This window comes from Tasmannia lanceolata, unplaced genomic scaffold, assembly GCF_043159265.1.
Source record: "Tasmannia lanceolata isolate RefF3 unplaced genomic scaffold, GAP_Taslan_0.1 ptg000013l, whole genome shotgun sequence".
In the NCBI taxonomy this organism is placed as follows: Eukaryota; Viridiplantae; Streptophyta; class Magnoliopsida; order Canellales; family Winteraceae; genus Tasmannia; species Tasmannia lanceolata.
In genome coordinates this window covers 41,112,130-41,129,267 of record NW_027518690.1, presented here as the reverse complement: position 1 = coordinate 41,129,267, position 17,138 = coordinate 41,112,130, and the positions used below count along the sequence as shown (strand labels likewise).

General features: G+C 42.5%; 1 pseudogene across 1 annotated transcript in view; it reads left to right on the top strand.

The window, feature by feature from the left end:
• LOC143890118 (mannose-1-phosphate guanylyltransferase 1-like) overlaps positions 1 to 15,549 on the top strand; it is a 29,224-nt pseudogene extending 13,675 nt beyond the window's left edge. Inside the window, exons 2-6 of the transcript XR_013255119.1 lie at positions 6,320 to 6,370; positions 8,259 to 8,368; positions 14,028 to 14,111; positions 14,197 to 14,457; positions 14,537 to 15,549. The product of XR_013255119.1 is annotated as a mannose-1-phosphate guanylyltransferase 1-like (transcript). The remainder of the gene's footprint in view (positions 1 to 6,319; positions 6,371 to 8,258; positions 8,369 to 14,027; positions 14,112 to 14,196; positions 14,458 to 14,536) is intronic.
• The last annotated feature ends 1,589 nt before the right edge of the window (positions 15,550 to 17,138 follow it).

Sequence of the window (17,138 nt, the reverse complement as noted above, 5' to 3'; positions counted from 1 at the left end):
GTGATTTCTTCAGTGGCAGTCTCCCAGGTAAATTCTCTGCTCTTTGGACTTGGCTTCTGATGTGCTCTTGTAATTATTTGTCTTTTGCAACTGCACTGCAATATGCTATTCCTTGACCTTGACCTCTTGGTGCTTTCACAAGGTGTGCGTGCACCCTTGTATAAGTCCCAGTGTAAACCTTCTTACAGTGCTTACATTTCCACTTTTTGGTTCCCCCATGTCCTTCGCCAGCTTTCTTTCCTTTGACTACGTGTGACCATAAAACTATCGCTGACCTTGCGTTCGGACCCAACACTATGTCCTCGTCATAATCTTCTTCCACATATTCTTCATCATATTTGTATTCTAGGTCCCCTTCAAAAACTATGTCATCATCACCTACACCTTGGCCTTGAAATTCTTGGTCGACAGTCTCGTCCATCTTTCCTCAATTGCCTCTGACAAAAACAAATTGTAAAATATTTGAATAGTATGATAGATATTTTCTACTGTGAGTGTCTTACATGCATGCATGCAAGGGTATGCAGCGGTAGGCTCAGGGTTGGGTTTCCATGGGAATTCCCGAGGGTATTCACTATTTTGCAGGGGTAGGGTGAGGGTTGGGTTTCCCGTGGCGCAGTGCCGAATCCATTGGATTTATATCCAACAGACCGTCTTACGTGGGAATTCCTGAGGGTATTCACTATTTTGCAGGGGTAGGGTGAGGGTTGGGTTTCCCGTGGCGCAGTGTCGAATCCATTGGATTTATATCTAACAGACCGTCTTACGTGGGAATTCCCGAGGGTATTCACTATTTTGCAGGGGTAGGGTCAGGGTTGGGTTTCCCGTGGCGCAGTATCGAATCCATTGGATTTATATTCAACAGACCGTCTTACATGGGAATTCCCGAGGGTATTCACTATTTTGAAGGGGTAGGGTGAGGGTTGGGTTTCCCGTGGCGCAGTGTCGAATCTATTGGATTTATATCCAACAGACCGTCTTACGTGGGAATTCCCGAGGATATTCACTATTTTGCAGGGGTAGGGTACGGTTTCTCGTGGCGCAGTGTCGAATCCATTGGATTTATATCCAACTACCATTACATAAGCCCTATTTGAGAATACAAAATAGTAATCAACTAATTAACTATTACATAGATCTGATACCCGTTCAGCAAAATACATCATCAAAATTTAAATAAATCACCCCCTTGCCTCACCAGTCATAGAAGCAGCACTTGACTGTGCCTCACCAGTCATAGAATCAACTAATTCAAAAGCACCGCTCATAGAAGCAGCATTTGACTCAGGAGCACCACTTGCCTCACCAGTCCCATACCATTCCCAAAAATAGTTGTTCACCTCTCCAGGCGTGGGGTTGTTCTGAACGACAACGATGGTTTGCCGATTCCAGTCTCTATCAATCGCATTCACTGTCCTCTTCTTCAAGGATTGAGGGCGAATGGAGTCCGGTACCGAAACATCCATCATCCCTATGTGATGTTGGGCTCCAAAGTACTGTCGGAGGATCCGAAGAGGCAAGTAAAAAGAAGTGCTCTGGAAACCCATTATCCGAACGCACTTCTGACTAGAAGTCTCGAGGACTGCAGAGGAAATGGGAGCCCATGGGAGAGTCCACTCAATGTCCTTACTTTCGCGACCCTTAAGCCATATAGCCCAACTGTCGTGATCATCGAATGAAACCAACACCTCCCGAGTATTAAAACTCCTCGTCCAGGCTCGTCTTGGCAAAGGTGGTGGAGCCAAAATTCGTAATCTCTCCACTAGCCAAACCTAAATAAAAAAAGTTAGAAACAATAATTATCCATAACCAAGTACATCATTCAAGCATTTTTAATAAACCATCCAATACTTACATAAAGAATGACGGAACTTCCCAAGAAGTCAGATCCAGTAGATCGGCGAGCACTATCTAGGCTATCAAAAAGTTCCGTTACGACAGTAGGAGCTAGATTTGCACCTTGGCGAACTTGATCAACCAAGTTTACAAAATATAATGGAATCAAGTCTGATGACTCTGATCGGCCCGGAAAGAGAAACATTGGATAAGCACATAATGCTAATGCATTTTCACGGCAACGACGATACTCCATATCCAGTTCTCTACTTGGTGAAAAGACTTGTACTAGCTTATGCACGAAGATACTACTTGCCTGACGGTAGTGACCTAGGGACTTATGTGGCACACCAATCAGACTGCTCAATGCCTTATCATAGCCTTCCTTGAAGGCTTGAACATGGGACCATCAGGAGAAATGCGGAGCATCATGCAAATATCTTCATGAGTCGGACAAAGCTCTTGCATTCCAAAATGAAACACATGCAAATCTGGATCCCAACAATTGATGGCGGCATGAATCAAACCCCAATTAACATAGACAGTGGCAATATTGCGTAAGCTGCAGAGGCCCACCGTGCCAGATTAACTCCTTCCACTTGATGCAACCCATTGATCCATGCCAGTAAACCATTGTTGGAGACTTCAGCCATTCCGCTCGCCATCACTCGTAAAGGCCTCACATAGGCTCGTTATGTAGTCTCGTACTATTATCGAATGACAAATGATAAACAATATCTTATTAGCTCAAAATATAGGCTAATAAGATAGGCCCACCGTAAGTCAGAGAGAAATTGAGTTTGTACAACTACAATGCTACAATCAGCAATTCAGCACATTCAATTTGAGGCGGAGACAAATAATCAACAATTCAGCACATTCAATCATAAACAATATTTGATAAAAATATTTTTGCACAATGCTACAATCAGCTCATTCAATCTAAATAATATTCAATTTTGAACTCAAACTCAATTCTCAAATTCTAAAATTAATTGGGCCTAAATGTAATTTTGAATCAGTAAAACACTTTTGGAATCAAAATTCACATTTCATCTAAGGAATATCAATTTGCAACACCTTTAGTGCCATTAACAAGATCATCCATTAGCCCCCTATTTCGCCAAGTATAGTTTTTTTCAAAAAGGTTTCAAAAAGGACAGTGGGGCAACTTCTAAGGATGATCCAAAGACCAAAGTTCCAAAGTCCAAAGTCCAAACCAAATGAAAGGTTTGGATCATCCTATCAAGTGGGCTTCACTGTACTTTTGAACAATCACTTAGTTGTGCAATATTAAAACATGGTAGTGCTAACATCAGTAGCCAAAAGCCACTGCCAAACCCAAAGTTATCAGCACTACTGTATTTTGATGCGGGCACTCCTCAATTTATTAAAAATTTAAAAGTATGGTATGGCCTGCACTACAGGATGATCCAAACCGTCCATTAGATGAGCCACGGCCTAAATAGGTTGGGCCCCAAAAATCATTTCCGTAGGTTGATCCTAACCCTCCGATCTGAATGTTTGAGAGTTGATCCTAACCCTCTATAGATCGGAGGGTTAGGATCAACCTATGGAAATGATTTTTGGGGCAAAAAAACTTTTTTAGGCCGTGGCCCATCTAATGGACGGTTTGGATTATCCTGTGGTACGGGCCATGCCATACTTTTTAATAAAGTGAGGAGTGACCTCATCAAAAATTCAAAATACAGTAGTGCTGATAATTCCCACACGAACCGACCATTTCACAGAAACTGTGTGAACCCATCCCTTTTTTAGTTTTTTCAAAAAAAATAGAAAAAAATATAAAATACATACCTTTTCTTCTTCGTCTTCTTCTTCTTCTTGTTGCCGGCGGGAATCGCTGTGAGAGAGGGGCGGCAGTGAGAGAGGAAAGGGGGAGAGGGGCGGCTGTGAGGAGAAGAGAAAGAAAGGGTTTTTTCCTTTTTTAGGGTTTGATTAACTTTTATTAGGTTTTAAAATGGAATTACAAAAATAACCCCACTCAAATATCACCCTTACTGTTAAAAATATGGCTACAAATGTAATTTCATGTCAAAAAGTTGGGATTCGCGATTCCCATCACTAAAAGACCGGATTTGATGTTATGGGAATTGCGGTTTTAACTTACGTGATTCCCGAATCCGTATGACTAAAAACCACGGATTTTATTTTCATAAAACGCGTATTTACCATTCCAGAATCGCGATTCCGGTGGAAACAGAATCGCGATTCCCAAATTAAGATTCGCGATTCTGATGGAATGGATTCAGGATTCCCCAGAATCGGGGAATCGAATCGAATCACGATTCCGATTCGCGACTCGGGGAATCGCGAATCCCCACCTCCAGGTGCGAATCCTGCTTCTCTGGTAAGAAGTGCTATCGTGAGCTACCAACCCATTCTCCTCAGCCAACAATACTGAATCATCATCAACCTCTGGCGAGCATTCTTCTCTGAAACTGTTTTCCTCCTATGCACTGTCAATTGAAGATGAATCTTCCTCCGAGCTTTGGTCCCCCAAAACTGACAATTTTTTCCTCACGGACCCATCTCACAGAGCCATCCAATGAAACTTGCTATGAAATTTCCGCACCTATATCCCCACCTGTGGATATCAAAACCCTTGCTTCAGAATATCCTTCCCCCGCCTTGCACGAACTATGAAGGTCAAGGACTACTCCCAACCTCTCTCCAACTCTTCTAAAGTTATCTTCGCACCATTCTTCAGACGGGACCCCGGAAATACGCCACCAATGCCTATTCCCCTCTCTTGGGAACTTATCAATCCACGGAAAAAGCTCCTGAAAGGGGGAATTAGTTGCAGATAACCACGTCGTCTGGATATTAGTTTTGTTTACCCCAATCGGAGGAAGAATCAAAACCTCAAAGGCATCAATCTTGTAAACTGCTATGTCACGGTTCCCACCACATTTCCGACTCAGCCAGCACTCAAGGGCCGGAATATCACCAGACCAAACGGTCTTAATACGACCCCAAAGACTGATATCAGCGTTGCTTATGGATTTCAACGGAATCGTCCCAATATTAAAAGAACTACCTTCTGAGACCTGTTGCTTCGATCTAACTCCCATCGGCATCGTGCCCTCCGTAACCCCATGATTAACAGCCTCCACATGACTATGATTATCCATAGAAAGCAAAGGGAAGTTGAAATCCAAGGTAGACCAAACCGTATAACAAATCTTGCACACTGATCTTCTACGGAAGTTCCGAAATTTACACCGACCACACTGCCAATCGCCCAGTTCACCTTCTTTTCTTCTCAGTGAAACCCTATCAATCCTCCTATCATTTTTATTCAGAACCTTTTTCCAAATACCCCCTTGAGTATTCGCCAATTTTTCTTTCAGATTTTTACCCATGCCACGCGACACTTCAATCGTTGTCTTGAAACTTATTTGAGATGCTTCATCAGTGGTCGTCTAAAGCAGTGGCTCAAATGGCTGCCATGGGCAGAATGGTGGTACAACACCACATTCCATTCCTCTACTAAGATGACACCATTTGAAGTTGTGTATGGTGTTGCGCCTCCAACCTTGATTGATTATATACCAGGGACGTCAAAGGTTAAAGCCGTTGATCTGGACCTTAGAGATCGAGAGACCATTCTAAAAGAACTCAAACAGAACTTGATCAAAGCACAGGATCGCATGAAGAAATTTGCAGATACTCATCGAACAGATCGAACTTTTTCAGTGGGTGATTAGGCTTATGTACGGCTACAACCCCATCGACAAACATCTGCAACAAGGCATGTATACACCAAACTTTCTCCAAGATACTATGGCCCTTATCTTATTTTGGATCGTGTGGGACCAGTTGCTTACAGACTTAAGCTGCCGGCGGACTCTAAAATTCATTCGGTATTCCACGTATCACAGCTCAAGAGGAAGGTTGGGAACCACCATGTGATCCAAGACCGGTTGCTCGAAGTGCCAGATGATGATCTTTCTTCTTGGGAACCCGATTCAATTATCATTCTTTGATCGAGCGTTACCCGGAGTTGGGCCTTGAGGACAAGTCCAATCTACAGGGGGGGAATTGATGCGTCCTTCCTTGGGGAGTTCAGTAGTTTAGGAGAGTCCAATAAAAGTGTCCCTTAAGTTTAGGAGTCTTGATAGTTGGGTATTTTGGAGTGTTTTTAGGAGGTTTGGATGGACTAACTCTTTAGGAGATTTGGATAGAGATTCTGGTTGGGATTTTAACGTATTTGATCTTATCCTTTTGATTCATGTATTTAGTCTGAGATTATTATCAATGGAATGATACGAAAATTCCTACCAAACTTCTTTGAAGTTTATTGGATGCTACGGTTCCCCTTCAAGTGAACCGAAGTTGTGTTCTTTTCTTTCTCCTCAACACTTAAGCATATGTGGCAGGAGGAAGAAATCTAACACCAGATGAGTGAACGGACCCTAATTCTCTCGTCTCCTCTCCTCTCCTCTTCTTCTCTCTGCAGATCGGCACCAATCTCTCCTCTCCGGCGGCACTGCAAATCAAAAGGAACAAGGTATGCATCTCCCAATCTCTCTCTCTCTCTCTCTCTCTCTCTCTCTCTCTCTCTCTCTCCCACTATGTTTTTGGACGAAACCTAAAGAGGGGTTTCTCTCTCACTCTCCTCTTCCTACTCTGTTTTTGGATGCAAACCAGAGATGGGTCTCTCTCTCTCTCTCTCTCTCTCTCTCTCTCTCTCTCTCTCTCTCTCTCTCTCTCTCTCCTATTCTGTTTTTGGACAAAAACTAGAGATCGGTCTCTCTCTCTCTCTCTATGTTTCTGGAAAATTATAACCCACTCTTTTCCTCTGTGTGTGTGTGTGTTTCTTGGAAATCAAAAACCCCCTCTCTCTCCACCCCTTTGTTTTTGTGCTTTATAGCTGCGCTATAACTCGTCTACTCCACAATGTAAATGCTAGGCTCAATTTGTTAAAGTTTTGGGCAACAACCTATTTTCAGTGAACAAAGGTGTCTACCATACTGTCTTACGTAAATCATTATAAACTTTCGATGAAACATACTGCCACATGCAAAAGAAACTTTCCATGCAACATCTTTTTAGTTCTTTTATTGGATTCCCTACAAAACCGAACTTATAGTTAAAAGATGTAAATATCTCCAGAAATCAGAAATGTTTGGATTCTATAGTTAACAAACATAAGCAGAATAGGGGTTGGGGTGTTGGATGTTGTGATGCCTTCTTTCAAATTTGCTTCACTTTGGGTTTTTATTCGTCTTTTGTTTCATTACGTCATTTTTTTTTCTTTACAGTTAAGTTCCGTAGTTAATCTGTGGTTGGCATTTTCAATTAAAGTAAAGATTATAATACCTTTGACATTCAAACTTCAAAAACCTGGATGTAGACCACATCAACTCCACAAATAGTCAAGAACAATTTATCACCAACTGAGATGGTTTAGAGCGTGACTTGGTCCAATGATCATATTGAATCATATATCAATAATGCTTCAAAAAATGCATCTGGAAATTGTTTATGTCCATTGTTTTCTTATTTTACATATTTTATCATATTTCACCTAACCTTCATTCCTAATCTCTTTTGAATTCTTTCTAATATTTAACTTCGCAAGTCTAAATGTTCATGACTACTTGGGCCACTGAGTCAATTAGCCGGTATAATTTTGATTGACTGGTTTCAGACATGAGTTTACAGAACTTGCTAACAGTAATGACACTCACAATTTATAAGAACTTCAATATCCGAAGTGCTTAAAAATATCAGGAATTAATTTTTTTTCACAATATTAACCTTGCAAATTGTTCAAAATAGTGCCTTCTTCAAGTTGAAAGGAGAATTTATGGTGGCAATGTGGCATTATTCTCTGTCTTCAGTCAGTTTACACCATTAAAGATTGTGCTAACCTTTAATTCAAGTTTTCTGATATATTGAAGGATGTTGAATTGCTCCATCAATAAGCACTTTGAATATATATTAGAACTTTTGATGTAGTGCCCAAATTGTTTATGTTCCCATCTTTTTTGCATTTGCTGATTAGGGAAATAATCATATGTATGTGGCCTGTTATGTTTTCTATCTATTACTTCTATTTACTGCATTCTAATGTCATTGTACAAATCACATCAGTTAGAATTGTTTCATTCTATGTAAAACCTTCACAGTAAGGAGCTCTCAGCAGATCTGAAATCAGAAAACTTCTTATTTTAAAGCCTTTTTCACGGTCCTTACCCAAGGGCAAACTGTTTGGTTCTTTAATCAATGATTTCGGTCTTAATTAACCTTCAAACCATGCATCACACGGTTGGTCCCACTAGTTATTGGCAGGGCAGAGTTTATTGGATTTCCGGATAAGCATAAGCCTGGCTATATATTGTTTCCCTTGGTTTTTATTGTTTAGTGAGTGTTTTGTATTGTTCAATCTACAGGTATTTTCACCATGAAGGCGCTCATTCTCATTGGAGGATTTGGCGCGCGGTTGGATGGTGTTCCTGTTGCACTTGTGGATTTTGCTAACAAACCCATGATCATTCATCAGGTATAATTCGTAAACCATTGTTGTGTGTTCAAATTCCGAGGAGAAAAGCTTATTTTTTCCGATGATGAGTTAAAAGATTATTCTTGTTTTTCTTGAACAGAGCAAATTATATTATCCTCTTTTTTGTTTTATCATATTCAGTTATATCTATTTATCTTAAAAGGATTTTGACTGGTTAGATCTCTTGTTGTCTATTGGTTTTGGGTGTTGAAACTCAAGTTCGTTGAGTTCAAGCTCTATGTTTATTTAGGAGTTACATAGGCCATGTTTTTTTTGGATTTTGAGAACCAATTGTGAGTCCAAAACTGATCATTGGACTCAACATTAAAAGCAATGTTGAGTCCAATAATCTATTTTTGACTAACAATGGGTTCTCAAAATCCAAAAGAAACAGGGCCTTACTTCTCGAAAAGTTTAAAACTTTTCTGTCTGAAATATGTGTGGCCTCCAAATTTACCATTATAAGTTGGAAAAATTGCATGGCCAAAATTTCTTGTAGGTTGTTGGGTATTCAATCCTCGTCTCTTGAATCTGATACTATTGTATGCACATGAAAAAACCCCTTCAGATTCCGGAATCTGAAGAACGAACAAAATACTCTTCTATATTTACCACTTTCAATCCTGGGAATTAAATCCAACCTTTGATATTAACCCTATGTTCTCTACATGGATTCTATATCAGATCAAATATTTATGTTCTTGCAGATGTAGTCTTCTGTCTGAAAAATGAGTGCTCAAGTTTTGTTTCTCTGTTTATTTTCATTAATGTATCAAGCTCTATCTACTAGTGATAGATGAACTATGCAACATCCACTTTTACCATATATCTTGGCGAGGAAAAATGGTAATTAAGCGGGGCAAGGATACAAATGAATGGCGACGATACGGTGGACGTGGGGTTGACGTTGGGAGGAAGGACGGCCGGCGTGCTTTCGACAACGGATAGTTCCAGGGACGGAACCTGGATGATAGGCGGGACTCCTCTTATCGGAAACATCAGCACCATGGTTTTACCTCGGAACAAAGTAATAAGGAATATTCTAGAGATGGGAGTGTTTTTGATATTCGTGTGCTACCGGGTGATTGGTTTTGCAACGGATGCGATTACCATAATTTCAGGTGCGGACATGTTTGCCGGAGATGCAGAGAAACAAGATGTGTAAACTCAGAGGTGCCTAACCGTGAGACGAAGAAACACGAGGCATCCCCGGCAAAGGATAAGGATTATAATTATCATTGGCCGGAGGGGGGCACAACGGAGGCGGTATCTGAAGGCAACTTGAGAACGATTATTATATCTGGTAATGAAGTTCTTGAGCGTACCAAGTTGTTGAAAACTTGTCTAATCGGAAGGATCAAGAAGCTTGACTGGGAGTTAGGTGAGCACTAGCAATGGGCTCGATGGATTTGGGGGCTACCGGAATTACCAAAACCGTTCATCTTGAGTAGAAATGAAGTCCTATTTGGATTTGCTAATGAACAGCAAGCCGATAGTATCTTCGCCCGTGGGGGTGGTGCTTTGGGTGAGTTTCTACTCTCCCTATAACCCTAGAATCCAACATACAAAACTGGGGCCAAGGTGGTTTGGATCCGTTTTTATGGCCTTCCGATGCATGCATGGGCTAACTCCACTGTTGAAGCCTTGGGAAGCTTGTTTGGGTCTGTAATGGAGGTGCATGCGGATGCGGATGATCCTCAAAACCTTTGTTACTCGAAAGCTAAAGTATTCACTACTGAATGGCAGTTCTTGAGGTCGGTGGTATCCTTAAAGGTTGAAAATCGGACCTATTATATTGGGGTGGCTGGCGAGCTTGGCGTGGATGTCACAATTCCGGCGGGCACCTTCGGAATTTCTTTCATGACGATAGGGGGGACTCTGGTTGCAAGAATGATCGAGTATCATCTGCAACTCGCTGGAATGTCGCTTCTGTTTTGCTTGAGAAGACAGCAGGGGCGCCGTTGGATACACCTTTGGGGGAAAGACGGAGATCCGACGGTCCTGATTGGATCGTCGAAAGGAGGCGAAAAGGTAAGGATCTGGTGTCATGTGAATCGTACGATAAAAATATGTCGATCAATACAGTCCATTCAAACTTGGATGGATCGAGGCAGAAAAATGTTACGTTGCTGCGTCGGGCCCATGGTACTGGACACGCGTCCTCCACAGACAGGGCTGGCATCTGGATGGATAGGGATAAAGTTGGTAGTTCCTTGCTGAGTACGGCAGCTGGTCGGTTTGTGGGTGACATGCATGGCAACACGTTGTGGGCAGCAGTGTGGTTCCAGGTGCCGTCGCTAGATTGAGACCTCGATGTCTCCACCAAGGTAACGTCCACCTGCTTGAGATGGCCAAGGCTTACTCCGCCTAGCCAACTAAATTTACTTTTTTCCCTCCGCTCCGGTGATAAGGTACAAGGTCTGGCTCAGCCTACCAACACCTTCCCTACGGGATTGAGTGTCCTTTTTTCACTATGTTTCTATTCTCTTCACCAACAGGGGTACCTCAATGAAGTGGAAGTTTACTGTTGTATATGGACCTGTTAGAGCACGTGAAAGAAGGGGTTTATGGTCGGAACTACTTAATATCCGAAACCAATGGATGGGCCTTGGATTGTCGGGGGTGATTTTAACACCATTCGATATCCGCACGAGAAAAATCATCCTGGACGGATCACTACCAGCATGCGCAATTTCTCAAATTTCATTCAGGAATGTGAACTTATGGATCTACTGCTGGCGAGGGCCCGTTATACTTGGTCTAATAATCAAGATTGATTGGTCATGAGCCACTTGGACCGTATTCTCATTTCCAAGGAATGGCCTGACTTCTATTCGGTCATATCTCAGCGTGCATTGCCGAAGCCGATCGCTATCCTTTGCTCTTAAAGACTTGCCAAGTGGTGATTCACCAACCTTACTTGAAGAAGTCGCACCGGAGCTGGAAGACTTGCCAAGCATGTCTAACCGTGATTTCTTCAGTGGCAGTCTCCCAGGTAAATTCTCTGGTCTTTGGACTTGGCTTCTGATGTGCTCTTGTAATTGTTTGTCTTTTGCAACTGCACTGCAATATGCTATTCCTTGACCTTGAAATGGATTTTCGAGTTAGAAAAGTATAATTTTTAACACCAATACATCTTATCTCGTATGGGTTTCGGACGGAAATGGCGCTGCTGGATGTCGGCTTGCCTAAAATCCGCCATGTTTTCAATTCTAATCAATGGAAGTCCAGAAGGGTACTTTGAATGCACACGCGGATTGCGACTGGGTGATCCACTAGCTCCATGTTTGTTCATTATTGTAGCTGAGTCATTGCATTCCCTATTAGCAAAAGCTGAAGACTGCGGCTATATTCATGGCATCGCCCCTGGGCGTACATCGTCGGCTACTAAATCACACTTGCAGTTTGCTGATGACACTATACTCTTTCTGGAAGATTGTGCGAATCAGGTGAGGAATGTTAAACGTATTTTTCGTTAGTTCGAGATCATCTGCGGCCTCAAGATCAATTTGTCTAAAAGCGTGGTCGCGGGTATAAATCTGGAGGCATCCATCACGAATAGATATGCTTGTATCCTTGGTTGTCAAGTTGATGTGTTACCTATTAGATATCTTGGGCTGCCATTGGGTTATGGTATTCCAAAAACAGCTCAATGGGACTCGGTGCTTGTGAGGATTGAAAGAAAGTTGTCTTCTTGGAAGAAGAACTACCTATCGTTTGAAGGCCGTCTTACTCTAATTAAGGCTGCACTTGCGAATATGCCCGTCTACTTTATGTCGGTCTTCAAGATACCTGCGGCGGTCGCAGCTAGAATTGAACAAATGCAGAGGGACTTTCTTTGGGAAGGGAAGGAGAAAGGGAAGAGGCTTAAACATCGTATCGGCTGAAAAAAGGTCTGTCGGTCTAAAAGAAACGGGGGTTTGGGTATGGGAAAAATTCAACTTTGGAACAAAGCCCTTATGGGGAAATGGTTCTAGCGTTTCAAAACGGAAAGAGAAGCTCTATGGCAAAATGTAGTTGGTGAGAAATATGGAAGCGGCTGGGGCGATTGGGCCTGTAATGGTGTCACATGCCGAAATGGATCTGGAATCTGGCGGTCTGTGTCATCATCAAGGGATGATTTCTTCCCTTTGGTTCGGTTTAAGCCGGGTATTGGGAACTCTGCTCGATTCTGGATTGATACATGGATTGGTAACTGTCCCCTTGCTGAGGCGCACCCCGACCTTTTTCGCTTAGCCCGCGAACCGGAATCTACTATCTCCCAAAATTTGGTTCGAAATTCGGGCCATGGTAACCAGGTATGGGACATCAGATTGAGGCGCAACCTAAAAGATTCTGAGATTGAAAATTATGGCACTCTTCTCGAAAAATTGTCGGGCTCCTATCTCTCATCTGAGGCGCGAGATCAGTGGGTATGGACCCCGGATTCTCAAGGTCTGTTCTCGGTGAAATCATTTTTCCGGAAGTTGAATGAAAACGATGGTGCTCCTTCCTCTTTGGCTAGTATCTGGCGCTCTGTTGCTCTGCCTCGTGTTTCCGCTTTCATGTGGACCATGTTGCTCAACGGGGTGAATACTTATGAAAGGCTAAAGGCACGGGGTTTCCCAATGGCGAATCGGTGCGTCCTTTGCAAGAATGCGGACGAGAACTTCGACCATCTATTCCTCCACTAGCCTTTCTCCTTCCAAGTATGGATGGGCATGTTGAAAACTTTTGGTTTTTCATGGGTGCTACAAAAGGAAATATCTCAGGTTATTATCAATTGGCGTGGGGCCTTTGCTTGGTGCTTTGGTGAACCTATGTGGAAGGCAATCCCGTATGCAACTGTTTGGCATATTTGGAAGGAGTGCAACAATCGGATTTTCAGCGGGAAGGATCGAAGTCGGTTAAATATCACTCTTGCCATAAAACTGACAATCATAAAGTGGATCAAAGCTAGGGATGGCAACCATTATTCGGTTGGTGACATTCTCCGAAACTGGTTTGTGGTGATCTCGGAGCGTAAACCGGAAAAGAGGATACTACCGCGGTGGAGTCCCCCACAGGAGGGCTGGGTAAAACTGAATTTTGACGGGAGTTCACGGGGTAATCCGGGAAGGGCGGGTATAGGCGGTCTCATTCGGGATCATATTGGCAACACTCTCATGTCTTTCTCTGGACCCGCGGGTATTTGTGATGCGAATGAGGCGGAGCTCTCGGCTCTTCTTTTTGGATTACGTTGGTATTCTCAGAACGACCTTGGACCTCTTATTGTTGAAGGTGATTCATCCAATGTCATCGCGTGGGCTTTGGCTATGGTAGGTGGGTCTTGGCGGCTTGCATTCAAAATCCAAGAGGTTCGGGATTTGGTTGCGTCCATTCGACCTGTGCTTCAGCATAGGCTTAGATCGGCCAACGATCAAGCTGATGTGCTCGCTAAGGGAGGGGTGGATCTTCCTTCACTGGCTGTAGTTTTTTCGTCCCCTCCGTAATATCTTTATTTCACTTTTTGGGTTCTCTCTATGGGGCTTGCTTGTTTGCACTATCATTGATGTAACTGGGGACGCCTCGTCCCTTTGTTCTGACCTTTTTAATAATATTATCTCGTTACCTTTGAAAAAGAAAAAGAAAATCAAGCTCTATCTACTAATCATGAGTTGCTTGTGTTATCTTTTATCAGATCAAAGCTCTAAAAAATGTAGGCGTAACTGAAGTTGTTTTGGCCATGAATTACCAACCAGAGGTTGTTTGGGCCATCAAGGAGGTAAAATAAGGACCCTTTTTTTTATCCCACCATACTATCAACATTCGGATCAGCCTGCAGCTAAGTGTTTTTTTAAGTTTTCCAGGTGATATTAAATTTCTTGAACACATTTGAAGATACGCTTGGTATCAAGATCACCTTCTCGCAAGAGACTAAGCCAGAGATTGATCCAGAGACTGAGCCGCTTGGAACTGCAATTGCACTTGCCCGTGCAAGAAACAAATTGCTCGATGATTCTGGTGAGCCTTTTTTTGTTCTGAACGGTGATCTTATCAGCGACTACCCACTAGAAAATATGATTCAATTCCACAAAGCTCATGGCGGGGAGGCCTCCATAATGATAAAGGTAATTCAAATATTCTTTGTTGATTATTCAATTAATTACATGATTCATGTGAGAAACTTCTAAGTTATTATATTGATAGATGTATGGGCCATCAAAATATGGTGCCGTGGTTTTGGAGGAGGTGACTGGGAAGGTGAAGAAATTTGTTAGAAAAGCAGGACCTGGTTTGACTGACACGATCAACGCTGGGATCTACTTGTTAAACCCCTCTGTTCTTGATCGCATTGAATTGGGGCATACTTCAATTGAGAAAGAAATCTTCCCTAAGATTGCGGCCGAGAAAATGATGTATGCAATGGTCTCGAGTGGATTATGGATGGATATCAATAAACCGATCGACTACATAATTGGATTGATAATGTATTTGGCTTTGTTGCGCAAGGAATCCCCTTCCCAATTGGCCTCCGGTCCTCACATAATTGGAAATGTCTTGGTGGATAAGAGTGCCGTAATTGGTGAGGACTGTAAGATCGGGCCCGATGTGGTCATTGGTCCGGATTGCGTGGTCGAGTCGGGAGTGAGGCTGATATGGTGCACTGTTATGCGCGGCACCCATATCAAGAAGTGCGCACACATTTCCTGCAGTATTATTGGTTGGCACTCCAAGGTCGGGCAATGGGCCCGCATTGAAGAGGGAAAATGTCCTAGTGCACGACAAGATACACTGCAGCGGAGACGTCGTCTCCCCTCACAAGGAGATCAAATCTTTCATCTTGAGCAGAAAAAGCAGAAAAAGCAGAAAATGGGACAATGGAGGTCTCGTCTTCCCTCATCAGGAGATCAAACCGAAAATCTTACCTTACAAGTAGATCAAGATAAAATCCAACCTCTTGAAGCAGAACAGAAGCCAACAATAAAGTTTGAAGTGGTGGGATTGAACCTCTAGCTCAATGGTAAATGCTTTGGCCGGAAGGAGACAAAACCTGCTGCCTTGGTTTCTGAACCAAGTAAAAGACGGTGCTTTCCCTTGGATTAAAAATCGAGGGAGAGAGGGTCTGTCCCTCTCTGCCCTTTATTTTGACGGTCGGGCATCATATAATTTCTCTTGTAAAAGATGTTTAATGCTTTTTATTGGGGTCATTATTGCGAACATGAGGCAGATTTCATATGTAACTGTAAGGTAAGGGTAAGCAGCCCTTGATATTTGATCCAATGGCAGTCCCATCAAAAGACGTAAAAGTGGTCTGCTGTTGGATCAAATATCAAGGGTGGCACTGCAGTGCAGCGTCGGCCCACTCATAATATAAAATCTCAACTTAGATAGTAGATACAGCGCAGTGATATTCCCCGGCCCCCGAGGATAATAGGATAATTCTTCCCCCTGGTTCGTCTCTCTCTCTCACTCCAGCATGAACCGTTGGTGGGCCCAACAATTAATTTGTTTGATTCTTTGAACAAGGTAGGCTCCTCCCATAACGTAAATAGGTTGCGCCCCTCCATCTAAAGAGAAACTAAATATTATGGAAACCTCTATAGATTAGATGGTTGCGATCAAACTATAGAAATGATATTTTGGGGCGCAACCTTATTTACATTGTAGCCCATCAAATGGACGGTTTGGATCATCCTATGGTGCGGGTCGTACAGTCCATTTTGAAAAGTACTTTGATGGGGCCGATAAAAAGGCCTTACTTTGATGGGCGGATAAAAAGGCCTTTCCCTGTGTAGGGATGTAGCTCAATGGTTGAGGCTTTGTTTCTCAACCTTGAGGTCTCAGGTTCGATCCCAGCTTTCCGATAAAGAAAAAGCCTTTCCCTAAAAATTATCTCTATATTGGAATCTATGTGGAAGTGCACATATTCTTTTAAACATAAAGTGGGGTCCACCTTGTTCAAATAATATAAACCATTCATAAAGTGGGGTCTACCTTGTTCAAATAGTATAAACCATTCAATTGGTAGGTTCCAACGTAAATACTTCACACCATGAAAGTCATCTCCGTTCGATGATCCTAATTGTTCAATCTATAGAGATTTCCATATGGTGTAGTTTATCTATAGATCAAAGGGTTAGGATCATCCGATGGAGCTAGTAGCATTAATTAAGGCATTAAGGTCCAATTGTAGGCCCCGCCTATATTGTCCAAAATGAAGTGTACGGTCCACACCATAGGATGATCCAAGCTATCCATTTGAGGGGCCAAATCGTACATAGGTTGTGCCCCCAAATCATTTTCATAGGATGATTGCAACCCTCCAATCTATAGAGGTTTCCATAATATGCAATTTATCTGTAGATCGGAGGGCTAGGATCATCCTGTGGAGATGATTTTTGGGACAACCTATGTACGATGTGGCCCATCAAATATGAACAGTCTGGATCATCCTACGGTGTGGTACATATTAAATATGTATGAAAATCCAGTTTGCATGAGTATAATTTTTGTGCAAAATTCAATTTGGTACATCTCAAAATGTACGGAATTTTGTACGAAATCTAAATCGTACGAAATTTAGATCTATAAGCACTTTTTGAAATTTAAGCGGGGTTTTCCCTCCCATTTATGCCTATAAATAGGCCGTACATCAAATGGGGGACTTTTCTAACTCGAAAATCCCTTTGAAAAGGATAGAAAGAATTCTTGCCAAAGCCTATTGGAATCCGATCGGATTTCTTGCCGGGGGAATTCTAAAGAGAGATTTAGGTTTTAAAGGCCTATTCAATCTCCTCTTGCAAGATCT